This window comes from Plectropomus leopardus, chromosome 5, assembly GCF_026936395.1.
Source record: "Plectropomus leopardus strain MGB_pleo_1.0 chromosome 5, ASM2693639v1, whole genome shotgun sequence".
Lineage (NCBI taxonomy): Eukaryota > Metazoa > Chordata > Actinopteri > Perciformes > Serranidae > Plectropomus > Plectropomus leopardus.
The window spans coordinates 5944235-5960546 of record NC_142180.1 but is presented as its reverse complement, the minus strand read 5'-3'; the positions used below and the strand labels follow the sequence as shown (position 1 = coordinate 5960546).

The 16312-nt window shown below is 39.8% G+C and overlaps 1 long non-coding RNA gene across 1 annotated transcript in view; it reads left to right on the top strand.

The window, feature by feature from the left end:
* LOC148189509 (uncharacterized) overlaps positions 1-16312 on the top strand; it is an 82502-nt gene that overhangs the window by 2515 nt on the left and 63675 nt on the right. The window lies entirely within an intron of this gene.

Sequence of the window (16312 nt, the reverse complement as noted above, 5' to 3'; positions counted from 1 at the left end):
GTTTTAAGACCTTCATTATTTCAGTTTTTGCATATTCCTAAATTAAGGATTTTAACCCTTTAAATGTAGACCTCCCACGGACGGCTGCTGGAACTTGTTATATGTTTTTAGTTGTTGCATGATTCTGTTTAAACAGATAAAAAATAACAACCAGTATAGCTAAAGTGTTCATTCATTTTGCAGCAAAAAGCTAAGGCTTCCGTCTTCCCCATCATCACATCATGGCCTTGTGTGACATTACCTTACATGTCATGCAAATGTAGAATGTCATCGTAATTACGTTTGCATAATCCTGTATATACATTGATCTAGAACATACTTTTGCAGCAGAAAATTGAGCTTTTTGTCTTCACTGAATTCACACTGTATACTTGCGATGACATCATTGCGCTATGTTACCTGTGGTGTAGAAGCATGCGGTGGCATTGAGACATGAATGATGACTCCATTACAATGCCTTTTCGCTCAAAAACTAAATGTACATAGTTAAAACAAATTCAGGATTCTTAAGAAATAATTAGTTTATGTTTCTAAATTTAGAAATAGTTTTGGTCAACATATTTTACGTTTTTAATTTGTAAAATAATGATGAAAAAACATGTCAGTTTTTGTGTTATTTCAATTTAAATGCTTTTGTCAGTTATTAAGGTTCATGGACTTAAGATTTTAGCGTAGCTTTTACAAATTTTGGGGATATGAAGTATCAGAAAATAATCTAAGTAATGACACCACAATTAAAAAAAGATATGGCAGACCATTTCTATATCAGAATTCAAAGGGTTAATGAAATCTGGGATTAGGTATTCCAGCACAGAATAACTGTTGCACAGAAAGTGAAACAGAAATTCATATGGGCCCAGAAACCATCTCCTTGCAAATTGATCTAGCTATTTGTGGTAAAAATGCAGAAAATTCATTTTTGAAAATGCATGAACGCACATTGGAAAAAGTTCTCTAAAAAGCCTAAAGTTACACAAGTTTTAAGAGTCCGCTCTAAATTATTCTGCTATTCGTGTCCTTCAGATTAACAATTCTAAAGCACAAAATCGTAATTTATCAAATGCATAACTGTGGAGGAAGTTAAACAGTTAATTGTTTGTAATTGGCTTAAAGAAGACATATGGTACTTTAAGATCATGTCTGGTGGATGTATTTATCTCCTGTGAGGAAAAGAAAACATCATCAGGATCATTACATGGTTTTAGTTGCATCTCTCTCTCTCTCTCTCTCTCTGAGTTGTAATTCTATAATCACCGTGAAAGGCAGATGTATATTTAATATCTCATCTTGCTGTGCTGATGATGTGGCATGTTTTGAAACATTGGTTTCATAACTATATCAATACCTCATCTCTTTTTCATGCCATTGATGATTGTCTGTCTTCAGAGGCAACATCCGCCTCTGAGGCAAATAAAAGCACTTAGCTCGGCTTATTTCAATACCTGATTGGAATCTGCTGCTTTGCTTTATTAAGACATCACCACTCATCACGATGACACCGTCATAAAGTCGTGGAGGGGGGAGAAATGGTTTGTGGTCAACTATGTGCGGATAGATTTCACCGGACATTAAGTTGATGAAAACAAAGCAGATTTTCAGATGACATTTTTGTTTTCTGGGTTGTCATGCTTGTTTCATCTGTGTGGCCGTTTATTGAATTGGCAAAGTTTGTTTTTATAGGCTCTCTTTTGAGACTAAGTAGCTCTGACATCTCTGCTACCCACAATCCCCTGCGGGAGGAGCTAGCTGTTAGCGATATTTCCCTGGTGACGGCTTGAGCTCGGGCTTTACACCGTGTTACAGCAATTAGATCTCAATTAGCTCAGGAGTAAACACACACAGAGGGAGAGAGACCGTGTGTGTGTGAGGGAGAGCTGTTAGCAGATGTATAAAGGGCCTGCTGTCTCTGGGGTCTTGTTTGAACCTTTGTGTCCCGTGTGTGCAAACTGTAGCCCTGTGGGCAGGATTCAATCTGCAGCTAAACACACACACATACACACACACATGCAGCAGAAGAGACAACAGAGATGACAAAAACACAAACTGAAACCATGGTGATGCATCACGAGGCATTCAGGTGCCCTGTGTTCTTCTTGAAAAAAGTTCAGAAAGATTGTCTGTGATTGTCAGTCCTCTGCTTTTACTCTTCTTTCCATCTTCTTTCATTTTTTCTCTCTCTTCCCCCCCTCTCTTCTTTCACATCCTTGCCTCTTTCTCCTCTTTACCTCTATTCCTCACCTCTTCTTCTCTTCTCCTCAACTGTTTCCTCTCATTTCAGTTCAGTATTCAATTCAAAGCATATTTAAATGTTTAAGAAAAAATCCTTTGAAACCTGGAGCGACATCACTTTTCGTGTGCTGCTTTCAGGTGCCTTTTACAGATATTTAAATCTGTAAATGCTGAGCAAATTTGGGGATAAATGCCATGAGCAACTTGTTAAGAAATGTTCTATTAACAACAATATATTAATACAAAATCATACCTAGAAATTGTAAAAAAAATAAATAAATAAAAAAAATCATTCATTGAAATTAGAAAATAGATAAAATAAAATAAAATCAAAGAAAATCCATCCCCTCCTCTTCTCTCTTCTTTTGGTATCTCCCTCTTTCCATCTTTTCAGTTTTCTGGTCTCCATCTAATGTTCTCTTCCCTTTCCTCCTTATCCTCTCTTTCTGTCCTTTCTCCTCTCCTACCATTCCTTTTCTTCCTCTCATATCCTTGTCTTTTCTTCCAATCCTCACCTCCTTTGCCTTATCCTGTCCTCTTGTCACTTCCTCTCTCCTTCATCACAGCCCCTTTCCCCTTCTTCCCTCCTTTCTCCCTCCACTCCTCCTTCCATCCCCTTGTCTCCTCTCCTTCCACCTCTCTCCTCTGTTCCCTGGTCTACCTCTCTTCTTCTCATCCCTCTTACTCCTTCTCCTCTTATCCTGTCCTAATCATCCTCTTTTCCTCCCATCTCATATCCTCTTCTTCATCTTTTCCCCGAATCCTCACCTCCTTCTCTTCTTCCTTTTCCTCTCCCCTCCTCTCCTTATCTTTTCTCCTCACCCTCATCTTCTTTAACTCATCCTGTCCTCTAGTATCTTCTTCCTCCTCTTCCTCTTCCCTACTTTCTCTCCCTTGTCCTTGCCATCTCCTTGTCTTCTCTCCCCAATCTCCTCTCCTCTCCTCTCCTCTCTCCTCTTCTCTCCCTATCTTTTCTGCTTTTTCCACTTCTCCAAACCCCCCCTTCTCACCTCTCTTCCTTCCCATTCCCCTCTCCACCTCTTTTTCTCTCTCTGCTCTCCTCCTCCCCTTCTCTCCTCCTCTCCACTCTTCTCCTTGCTTCACTCCCCGTTCTCTCTTTCTCTTCTACTCTCCCCTCCTGTCTACTTCTTTCCTCTCCCCTCCTCACTGTCCTACTCTCTTGCTCTCCTTCTTCTCTCCTTCTCTCCTCTGCTCTCTGCATCCCTTCTCTCCACTTCTTCTCTCTTCCTCCTTTCTCTTAACTTCTCTTCCTTTTCCCCTTCCTCTCCTCTCCTCTCCTCTCCTCTCCTCTCTCCGCCGGGTCGCTGTGCTTGTTGCGGGTGATAATCCGTGTCACGGCGGCTGATTGGGGATTAGGACTAGCAGTTTATTCACGGCAGGGAGAATGATACAGCGCTTAGTGGCACAGGCTCCCGCGGCAGCCGCTCTCTGCTGAATTAGCAACATGTTTGAATGAGATAAAAGAGACAGCTTACCCCACCGCACTCCACCGCCTAATCCCTATACAGCTGTGAAATGAGCCGGGGCCAGCCACACCACACCTACACCCACGCTGGCTGTCTCTCTGCCTCCCTCTCTCTCTCCCCCACACACACACATGCCCACACTGTTTATACTGTACCTGCACACACGCACACATACACACACACGGCAAACTCTAATTCCAAACTCAAAAGCCCTCAGAGAGCACATACCACCACCAGGGCTGCACACTCCCCTCAATGTATCTTTTTTAATAATAGAAAATGTTGAGAATTTGGTTTTTATCGGACTCTGTAACTGCATCAAAATACACACAGTGATAGACAATTATACTGACTGGCTGACACTGGCTATGTTTTTTGAGACAATATCCAAATACTGCTCAGAAATGTTAGGTTCTGCATGAGGATGAACTGTGTAAACTTTTAAGTGAGTCATGTTTCTATCATTGAAATACCATCACCTTCATCAACAGGATCACTCAGGGCGTATGCCTTTAAATTTAGCAGACATTGTACAATGTGTTCAAAATCCATTGTAGTGGCAGTATGTCATGTGTTGGATTGACATTTTTTTTTCTCCATCATTTTATATTCTGAATTCCGGATCAAACATGGATTGTAGTAGGGGTGTGTGATATATCAAATATACTCAAGGTATCAAAGCTTGTTCCAAGTGTGATATAAACAGAATGACTTTATCGTGAACATTGAGTATAAGTTGTGACGTCTTTTTTGTAAGCCATGAGGCTTGGGTTCCCTTGCTCTCTCCTGAGGTTCTCTGCCTCTCACAGACTAACACAGAGCAGGGCTTTTGTAGAGCTCCAGACCCTAACTATTTAGTCACATTTTAGGACCATGGGGCACTACCGTGGTTTGCAAATACTATTAATATATGAACTGGAGAGCTGTTAATTTGTTTTCAGCTTACAGTGAATTTATCATCATGTTTAACAGCGCTGTGGTGACTAGTAGAGGCGGTAGTGTGCGCAGGTGAGGCGTGTTTGCAGTTGCAGAGCTGCAATTGTGACTATTTAGTCACATATTGTGACCGTGGAGCACAAGTAATATGTAAACTGGAGAGCTGTTTTTCACAGTGAAAGAACCTTAATGGTTAAAGGCCATGTGCTTCTGGTGATGGTAACATCCAACTGTTGGCCTGAAGTCCACAGCAAAAACATCAACACTTTCAGCCTGTGATGAGTCATGTCCTTCAAAATAAAATCACCATGGGTCCTACTAAAATTTAAAAGCTTAACCCTTTGAAATGTGTAGGGATATCCAAAGCTGTCAGACACCTTTCACAAGTATTTAAACCTTTGAACCCAGACCATACTGGTGTGATTTCTTATAGAAAATTTATGAAAAATGGCAATTACTGGCTTGATAAGAAATGTTCCACAAATTGCAAAAAATTGGAAGATTTAGAAAATTATTTTAAGGAAAAATATCTAGTGAAAAAACTGTATTTGTAATTATTAATAATTATTATAATTACATATGTAAAATCATGTTGCAGAATTATTTTACATTGTTAAAGCACTTTTTCCAAGTCTTTTTTGTTCTTTTTAAAATTTCTTTTCTTTCTTTCTTTTTTTTTTTTTTTTTTACAATTTACCATTTCTTTGGTCATCTCTCTTTCATTAAAAGAAATCAATCCAATTTGCTTGGGTTTCAAAGGTTTAATTGTTGCAGTATAAAAAAACCTGGATTTTCTGCATTTTGTGTGAGGTAATTGGCCAGATGTAGCTACCGTGACATCACCCACTGGTTTATGGACTCAAGTTTTGAATCCTCAAGTCTGACATTTCTGACCATCCTGACCATATCTGGGTAAGAGGGTGGGGCTGTGGAGGAGCGAGGGGTAGGTCTGACTGAGATGTTGAGGACAGTATCAGCAGACAGTTTGTCACTCAAAGCGACTTGCTCTTTATTATACCTAATTGTAAGCTTTAATAAAATGTAACAGGGTGCGTGATTATGAACATCTACACTTTTGCAAAGAAACAAATTTGACACTTCTGACCCCAGTTTTGCTACCGTGTCAATTTGACCCAATCAGTATTAGCCATTTACATTATTAGCCATAAACGTTGATTACACTTATTAGGTCCAGTAGAGGAAGTTTCATACTGAAAAACAAAAGTATTAAAATATTTTCCAGAGATACTCAAATATTTCAAATTGGTTAAATTGACCCAAAACATAGCTGGACGGTTAATGCAGTTCCATTAGTAGGATCAGTGAAGGAAATGTTTTTCTTTCTTTTTTGTTATGCAGACTCCGATTTACTACTCTGTAATAAATCTCCAGTTATCTTAGTTATGATGGAAATAATAGTCACAGCAGCACATTATGGGCTACATTTGGGATCCAGTTTTCAGTGTCCAATTGCATTTAATTCCACAGACTACCTTAGCAGAAATCTCCAGGCAGCTGAAAGTTGAGTTGTTGTTGATTTGTTGTTTGTTATTCCCTACATGTGATTAAGCTCTAAAAATAGCCTCCTCAACCACACAACGATTTGAAAAGCGCCAGGAGACAAAGTGTGGTCCATTTTGTTAATGGTTTTGGCCAGAGGGGATTGGCCATCTCCACCAATAAGCCCGGCCGTATATCTCACTTCATTTGGCTTGTGTTGTGTCAGCAAAATAAGGCAGGGAAATAATAATGTGCGGCTATCTACATATGGAGGAGTAATGAAGGAGAGAGGGACGGGGTGGAGGGAGGAGAAAGTGAGGGGAATGAGCACAGGAGTGGAGAATTACAGCTGATATTAGAACTGGAGGATTTGCAGTCGTCTCTCTTATTCTGGGAGGTGAACGAAGGTGATTCACCTAAAAAAGCAAAGCAAGCATTTTATTCTTCCCTGTCTTATCAGGAAACAGCGAGACACCCTGCACTCATGTCTAATTTGCACCATCTTTGTGTCTCTATATTGGCCTATTGTAAATTCCACCATCATTTATCCACTGGATGCCAGCCCATCCTGGTCACGGGTTTTATTTTTACCCTGACTGACGTGTGTGGAGTTGCTGTACATTTCGTCATATAAATAAACCTGAAAGTTTCCTGTCACTACTTTTGTCAGCACCAGGACTGACAAGAAGGGCTGAGATTTTCCCCAGGGGTTTGTTTTTTTTATTGTCTTTGTCGCTATCTGTTTTTTTAAAGATTGGGAGGTAAAAAGGAAATGCAGGGGTTAATTTAGTAAAGGATAATCCCTGGTTGCAGCACAGTTTCATCAGAAAGTGTGAGATGATGTCCTGAACTGAAGGGAAACGTCATGGGAGGCACCTCAACACAAGTTTAACTGAGAAATCTACCAGGGCTGCTGTTGATGAGAGCGGTATAACACAATTGGAATGATATGTTAGTGATAAACAGCTTTTCACCTTTTACACCCAAAGAAGAACAAAAATGTATTAACCAATAAAAGGAAATGTTGCCCTTAGAAAGAGACAACAGAAATATTAAAAGTTATATTTAGAAATATTTGTATGAGCAGTGAGCAGACATTTGATACCATTTGGATGCCATATTTGTAAAAGTATGTGTGGTGGCTGAGACATTTTACATGAACATTTAAAATTAACTGCAAATTTAAAAAAAAAAAAAAAAAGCATGTCAAGACTTCCCTGGACAGTTTTATGATTTACAATCACAACAATTTATGCGAAATCAGGCAATCTCAATGAATTCTGCACAGCCTTGCAATTTTGTCAGATCACTGCAACTTTACCTCAACTTTGACTCATTTCATTGTACAGCTGCGCACAGCATATTGATCCACTCAGCCTCTTTCTTTCTCTCTGTTTATTATGAGACTGCTACTGTGCCTGTGACACACACAGTGACAGGAAGAACTGTAAGAAGCACAAGGCTAATTTAACGGTTGTAAATGGAATCGAGCCATTTCAGTGTCGGTGTGAGCAGCACTGGAATGTAAACATGTGACCTGACCCCTTTCCTGTAGCGCAAAGCAAGGCACATTTTAACATCTTTCATAGTAAGGAAACTTGTCATTTCAGGGGCATGACAAAATTTAACAGACCAATTTAGAACAGTCGGCAAAGATTATTTTTATTGAGTAACTGTGGGAGCTTTCAAACTTTCCAAACTATAAAATGTTACAACTGCTGTCACCTATTCTTCCTGTTGATCACTGTGTTTACAGTCAGGTCACCCCTGTTTCGTCCTCGTCAACCTCGCTGTTTCTAAATCTTTCTGACTGGCTCTGATTTATAAAACAAAGAAAACTTGGGACCAGCGAAGATTCTTTATAATGTTTGTTTGGAGAGACTGATTACTGTAGAACACAAATGCAAAAGCCATGAATTGAAAACACACAATTACTGAAGCAGAACTTGAACTATCTACCATTGACATCCCTGTCTCCATAAACATGTACTGCTGAAGTTACATTCATCAGACTGACTAACGTGAGCTAAATGAATTTTCTTGCACTTTGCAGGACATCTCTTGCCAAGTGACTTGTGACTCTTTTAGCCATGTTTCACAGGTTTCCCAGGTTTAAATGCTTGTGAAAGGCAACTAAACGTAACAGAGGAAACTGATGTCGATCCAGGTTTCAAAGGGTTAACAGTTTATATTATGCGAGTGCTGTCTTTACAGTTTCTTGTTCATTTCATCACAAAACCTGAGCAGAACTTTTCTAAACAGCCTTGAGGTATCTTCCAGTCACAGCCACCATCAGCCAATGGTATTCTGACGCAGATCCAGTTGTGCGTTTTTGTCCCTGATATTTGGCTGCCTGTCTCATGGCTCAGAGGCCATGTCGGTGTCACCTCCGTGTGCCGCCGCCTCAGAGTCATCTTTAGTTACCAGCGGATAAGCACTTTTCCCCTGATTGGTTTAGCCAGCGTCTCTTAATATCATATTGATGATAATTTCTCTGTAATGCGCCATTTGCACTAATTGTGATGCAGGGAGTGAGTAATGGCATGTGACTGCAGCCGCTCCCCAGCCACTCCTCAACACTTAATCTCCTGATTGTCCCAGAGAGACGAAACGTGACAAGATCACCATAAACAACCTGCTTCACCCCCAAACACACACACACCAACCACAGCCCCTTCCTCCGCTCACTCCTCCACTACTGACCTCTGTGCTACTCTACATCTATCTCTCCCCCACATTTTCTTTGCTTTTTCTTTTTCCTTGTTTAAGACAATTTCATTTTGCCCTCTGCCTCCTTGACTGTATCTTAGAAATATTTTTGATAGGTGATCAATATATGTATTGAACAGTGTTGGGGACAGACAGCCACCCTGGTGTTCTGTTCATATGCTTAACTTCTGCTTGGTCCAGTTTGTATTTCTTTCTCTCTCATCTTTACCATCTAGTTCTGGTTGTCTGCTTTTTCCAACCCATAACAGACATAGGGAAGAATACCAGAAACGCACATGCATTAATTTTTTGGGGGAAAACATTTTTAAGAAGATAAAAGGAAGAACAGACCTGATCAAAAAGGACTCGAGATAAGTAAGGGTGCTTTCACACCTACCCTGTTTGGTTTGGTAAAAACGAACTCTTGTTAGTACAGTTTGTTGGGGCTGGTGTGAAAGCTGTCAATCAAACCCTGGTGCGGACCAAACGGACTGTGATGCTGTTTGTTTGTGGTGTGAAAGAAAATGAATCAACCACAGGATTTTACAATGGGAGACATGTGACTTTGGCATAATTTACAAAAGCTAAACCAATAATTACTCCATCTACTGATCTTGAAATCTGTCCGTAACCTCATAGTTGATTCTGATAAAGGCCAGCGCCACAGCTACGAGCCAAACATCAGTGCAGCAGCCCGGGTACTTTTATGTTAGTAGTTACTAATACAGTTGGATGCCTCTGCTGAGCGATGTTTGTCAAAACTTAAGCTTAAAACATATCTGCGTTAAACACTAGGACAGGAACGTCTAACTGTTATTTCTGTCATCATATAATGACCTTATTAATAACTTGGCAGCAGGTGATGCAGACGTGTGTCTCTGTAAAGCCTCCAGCAGCTGCTGAAAAATGTTTGTTTTATAGTTCCTCTGTAGTGGAACATATATACGGAGTTTATACAGTTCTGTAATTTTTTTTCTGTAATGTGTGAGTAGAACAATGAAGCAAATATGATCGTGCACCAACAGTAACCCTGATATCTTGATTGATTTGCAGTCTAATAATAGCCGCCTTCTTATGCTTAAAATCAGTTTCATCATTTTGTGACACCAGGGAACGTAAATATAAACTCTGTATAATCATTAAACTGCTCCATGAACTTCTGTCAGTCAACTGAATTTCATTTCCCTGCATGGATCCTGATGATGATGCCGAAACTGTCCAATCAACAAGTTACCTGTCAGTCGGTAGAATCTCATGTTTCCCCCTCTTGGTTGGTTGGCAAAAATTCTGTGTGAACATGAACCGCACCACAACTAAAATGCAACAATGTTTCTGCGTCATTGCACCATGTGCTTGTGGTGACATCACAGTCGCGGCGAAGAAGGATACCTAGAGCGCAATATGTAGAAGGCGAAGCCCACTGCAAAGCGGCAATATGTGACAACATGGGATGAGAACGTGTTGGTATAACTCTCATATTCGGGAAGGCTGCGATCCCGTGACCAGTGTAGTGACTAGAGTACAAGAGGGAAGTGGTCCCTCGAAGAGGCAGGACTTTTCCCAGGACTTTCCCCAGGAGATGGGTGTTCGGAGCCATATGAGCCTTGAGTAATTTTAAGTTATTTTGTCACGTTTCTTTTCCTAAACATAACCACACTAACTTTACTTGGCCCAAACCTAAACTTCCTTAACTTAATGTTAAGAACATAACGCCATTTGTGGGGTGCTAATTCACAGGATATGATACAAACCATTGTTTGCACTTCCATAGGGTATCATATGAACCATAGTGTGTGCTTCTCCATAGGATGTCATACAAACTGTTGTATAAGGTTGCATTGCACTGGTAGATGTTGAGAGGTGAAATTGAAAAAAGAAAGAAAAAAAAATATTCACATTTTGTATGTTAAAGTAGAGGAAACAGCCAAGTTAAAGTTTTAAAACGGCATCCTTGAACATTTGCTTATGTAAAGCTTGCAGAAGCATGTCTCAGTTTACATAAGCAGCAGTGAGATGGTCTAACAGTTAATGAGCACAAACAAAGTAGCGATACATGTCCTTTTTTTATAGCACATTTTTATTCTGCAATGAACCAAGGTCCCATGAACGACTTTACCTCCCGTGTGCGTCTTTTTTTCCAACATGTAAGCTAAATTAAACTTGATTCGTTATCAAATAAGTAACCAGAAATACTGTCTGTCTCCTCTTGTAGAGACACATATAACTAGATATATATGCTAATACCACTTAAGCAAATGAAATCATATAATTGGCCATAACAGTTTAACCTTTGAACAATGAATTACAGCATGTCTGTACTCCATATGCAAACCATTTACATAAGAGTGCATAATTTAAATGCACTCTTTTTCATACCTTTCACGAGGCTACTAAATCCTCTCTGCCTCAGAGCACTTTTTTGTTCACAGAGGTTTCATTTGCACACACACACACACTCAGCACACACAATCACACATGACAGTGGACCAGCTGATTTTCTCCTCTTTATCTGTGCTGTGGGTGTGAAATCGATGTAGGTGGCCCATCTCCAGCCCTGCAGGGGGGGAGAGCATCCCAAACCTCTATAGACTGAAGGCAGCAGCAGGATGGAAATCCAGAGACATTATGATAATAATCATGGAAACATATAATTCTGTTGGTCATGGTTTGAGTCATAGACAAAAGGAAATTGTTGCCTTTTTTTTATAAATGAATACAAACTGATTTATATCTCTATGCAAGGAATAGAAATTAGATATTTGAAAGAAGAGAAAGAGCTTTTTTCTTGCACTGGGTTGTTTTCCCTTCTCTTGGAGCTGGAAATGAGGATGAGCTGGTTGGGGGTGTAAAATGGAGTGCAGAGGGTTGAGTCAGGGACTGTTAACCCCAGGGGAGGTTCAGAGCATCAGACTTGATTCCCAGGCCATCTCATTGTTCCCAGCCCGGCTGTAATTTAGGAGGAAAGCGGCGTCAATGCGCCCATAAATCCTCTGTGTGCCGAAAGCGTCCCAATCTCAATCTGTCAGCGAGACACTGGTCAGCCGGTAAATACCTATTGCCTGCTCTTCTTCATGTGATCACACACAGGGGAACCTACACACACACACACACACACACACACACACACATTTTTTTGTGTGCATGTATATATATACATTTCTACATGAGGCTGCTCTTGCTGAGGAGGCAAGTTTGCAAGATGAGTGCTAAACGCACAGATGTGCAAACACACTCACACAGCACACTGTTAACATATGTACAGGTTACTGTACAGACGCTGCACATGGCTGTTTTTTTTTACAGCAGACAGCCTGAAAGAAAAAGATTAAACAGGATAATGTGCACATGTTATACAAGTTTAGAACAGAACAGCTGCTGATTGCTAAAATAGAAATGTTTGTTATTATTAACCAATACATAAGGAAAAGTAGCAACACAACGTGTGTTGGCTGAATACAGTGTTTAGACAGAGGGAGGAGAGGAGTAAAGAAAGAATGACGCAGTAAAGAACATAGGCAAGCAATAAGGACTTAAAGACGTGAGAATTAACCCTTTGAAACCTGAGAAAATTGGTTTGGTGTCTTTGAAAAACATGGGGAAGAGGCCATAAGTAGCTTAAAAAGACATGGTCCAATAATTAGCAGTGAAGTTAGAAGTGCAAATACGAACTGTACTACTGGTGCTACTACTATTTATATTCAGTACATTGTGCAGCTTTGAGTGGCTATTAAAGTTAAGTAACGTATACACCCTCCCCTCAGATCCCTCAGATACTGGATCTGGATCTGGATCATGATGTTCAAGCAGTCCTCTGGTTTCCTTCTTCTTTCTCTTCCTCTTCTTCTGGAACTTTCCACACATTTATTGTCTAAAGGAGCCAACAGGGCATTTTAGTTCAAGCAAGGTTACAATGAGGCAAACAGGAAACTCCACTTACACCAACTGATCATTAAAACCTCCCCTGGACCTTGTATGCTACCACACACAAATAGAGAGGTACACACACACACACACGTCTTAAAGGTGAGTTTCTTATGACGACCCAAGGGTCTTTGTCCCTTATTTTTAACTTAATTAAAGTCTCTCTATAGACACACATAAACAGATAAACACACGCGTCCACACAGTCAGCTGTGTATGGAGACATCCTCGTGTCGATCAATAACGCTCATAGATTGTCAATTACACTCTGGAAGGGGAATGAATGGGATTTGCATATATATAGAGCCGGGTTTACCCATGCGCTCACAGGACGTCCTGAAACTGCTGCCCTCAGCACGCTGACCCATCGGGGGAGGAAGGAGGTGACAGGATGTAGAACAGCAGAACCCGAAATATGAGAGTAGACACCTGAGTTATTCAGATTAATTTACATTACAGATAATGATGTGTGTCTCATGGCAGCCTTGTTGCAACAAATAATTGTGACTTAATAATAATGATAATGATGATAATAATAATGATAAAATATGATTAAGTTAATTTTTATAGTAATATGGAAAACTATTTTTGGTGTCACCACTTAAAAAAACACCAGAAATAAATAAATAAATTGAGGGCAGACACATGAAACAAGAAATTTTGGTGGAACTTTTTTGGTGTTTATAAACATCAAAAGCAAATTCTGTTTGCCAATGCTGATGTTAGCCTGAATAGTTTTCTTTCTTTATTCCATTCTCTAAACTAAAACTAAAACTAAACTAAACTAAAAGAAATAGGGTTAGGTATCATTTAAAAACTTTAACACTTATGCCGGTATGATATTTACATTTTTTTAATGATACATCTTTTTTCATTTACCGAAGGAAACCAAAGCTCTCAAAGGTTTTTTGGGGGTTTAAACACAAGCAGCTGCGCAGGAATGTTGCCTCAATAAAAGTAAAATGCTGTAAATTATGAACTATCTGATCAAATACGAACTACAAATTTGACATTCTGACATTTAATGCCAAATTTAACTACTCACAGTTTGTGATGAGTGAACCCATTTTAATCAGTATCAACGAATGTTAGCTTGATTTACATACATTTTGCTGAAGTTCAAGCTGTTCAAAATGCAGCGTAAATTTCTACTTTTTCTCCTCCTCGCTTTCTCCTGCTGTTAGTTCTAGCTTGTGTGTGCATGTGTGTTGTGTGTAAGCAGTAGTGTGAGTATGTATTTCTGCGTACCTGAGTCACTACAGTGGCATCAGGGGCCAATTAGCGGGGCGGATTATGTGTCTGAACTCTGCTCCTGAGGGAGGGAACCAAACCACACTGTGAGGGGGGGGCTCACAGCATGAAGCCGCACAAATTACACCCGCCTCAAACATATCAGCTCGCTGTACCAATAATGTATTTCCTTCCATCACTGCGGTGGTAGTGTGAGAGTTGTGATAACTGTCAGTGTGTTGTGAGTGAATGTGTACATTTAATTTATTACAACACACTACACAGAAAAAGACAACATACTTTAAGTCAACACTTGTGTTGACTTACGGTGCATTAGAGCTGAAATAAGTTGATTAATTGATCAACGGTAAGTGCATTAGAGCTGAAATAAGTTGATTAATTGATCAGGCGATTAACAGAAAATTAAGTGACAACTAAAAATTCTTGATCAACTATCAAGCAGAATTGCCAAACAAAGTTTTAGCGTACATATTTTGGGAATTAGCTTTGTCTCTTGCCCTATGTCAGGTAGGGGTGGGAGATATATCCAATATACTGGATGTTTCGCAGCTTGTTCCATGTGCGGTATATAAAACTGCTAACAATCGAGTGTAAATGGTCATGTCGTTGTTGTAAGCCACCGGCGTTATGGTTCCCTTGTCCCTCCTACAGCTCTCTGTCTCTCAAAGAGACCAACACAAAGCAGGACTTTGGCAGAGCTCCAGACTGTGACTAGTTAGTCACATTTTGCGACCACAGTGCACTGCTGGGATTTGCTAGTACTATTAATCTATGAACTGGAGAGCTTTTAGTTTGTTTCCAGCTTACAAATAATAAATCATCAAGTTTAAAGGCAGTGGGTTAACAGTCTAACTTAAAGAGTGGTAGTGGCGGTAGTGTGAGCAGTATTGTGTCGGTATTTTCAGAGCTCCATTCATGACTTTAAATGTGACTTTTAGTCACATTTTGTGACCATGGAGCACTAGTGCAACTTGTAAATATCAGTAATATATGAACTGGAGAACTGTTAATTTGTTGCCGCTCACAGTGAATGAATCGTCATGTTTAAAGGCCCTGCGGCATCTGTTTAACTGTCTTCTAACACTAACATCCAGCTGTTGACTGGAAGTTTCAAGTCAACTCAAAAAACAACATTACAATATCAACATTTCCGGCCTGGGACGAGCCAAGTCCTTCAAAATAAAAGCCCCATGGGTCCCACTTTGATTTATTTAATTATAACAAAACTTTTAAAGCTTCATTATAAAAGTACTTTATTTAACTTCCTTATAATCATATTTTATTATACGCCATTATAACAGTAGGGTATTCAGCTTTATTATATGATAGCAGCTACTTTATTTAACACAGAGAGAGGAGAAGAAGCACAAGCAGGAAAATACAACAAAAAACATGATGACCTCAGGGGTCATAACAAACTGCAGATCATCAGTGATGTAGTATTTTAGGAGTTAACCTTAGTTTAAAGGACATTTTAAAATATTGATTTATATATTGTATATGTCATGACGTAGCCTTAAAATATCACAATATCATTTTAAATCCATATCGCCCAGCCCTAATGTTCGGCAGCCTTTTTGATATGAAGTGCCGAGGACAGGCAGGGAGGGCTGTGGGACCTGTGTGTGTGGTGTGAGCCGGTCAATGGTGACATGAAGCGTTAGCTCGAGCATCAGCGTGTCCAATGGGATTGATCGATTTGTTGTTGATTGCCATAGCGACTCCCAGAGAGTGTGTTTAATATCTCTATTCTTCGGCAGGTGTTTACACTCGGACCACTGAGCAGGTTTTAGTTACAACACGGCCTCAGAGTGAGCTTTTATTTTACACACTGATGTCTGGATTTTTTTATTTTGGCTTACAACAATAAAAAAACAACAGAAAAGTCAGTCGAGTTTCAGCTGAAATGACAGGTGATGTCCCCTCTGTGCTAGTCTGAGGTTGTGTCAGTGTTGGTGTAATGTTGTTGGGATGTTATCGCTCTCTGGCAGCATCAAGCTAATATCCATATCGCCCAGCCCTAATGTTCGGCAGCCTTTTTGATATGACGTGCCATGTTAAATCGTTCTTGCAAATCAGTGTGCCATATTAATATAATGTCAATCCCTCACTCCTCTTCCATAAAAATGTTGTCTATGACTGCCAAACATGGTATGTAAGAGCAATAAATTCCAAACAAGATTCTAATATCAAAGCACTGCCTGACTCATTGTTTAGGGTTATGAAAATGAAAATTGATTTGACTTGAAAATAAGCACAAAAGACACAGAACTATTTAT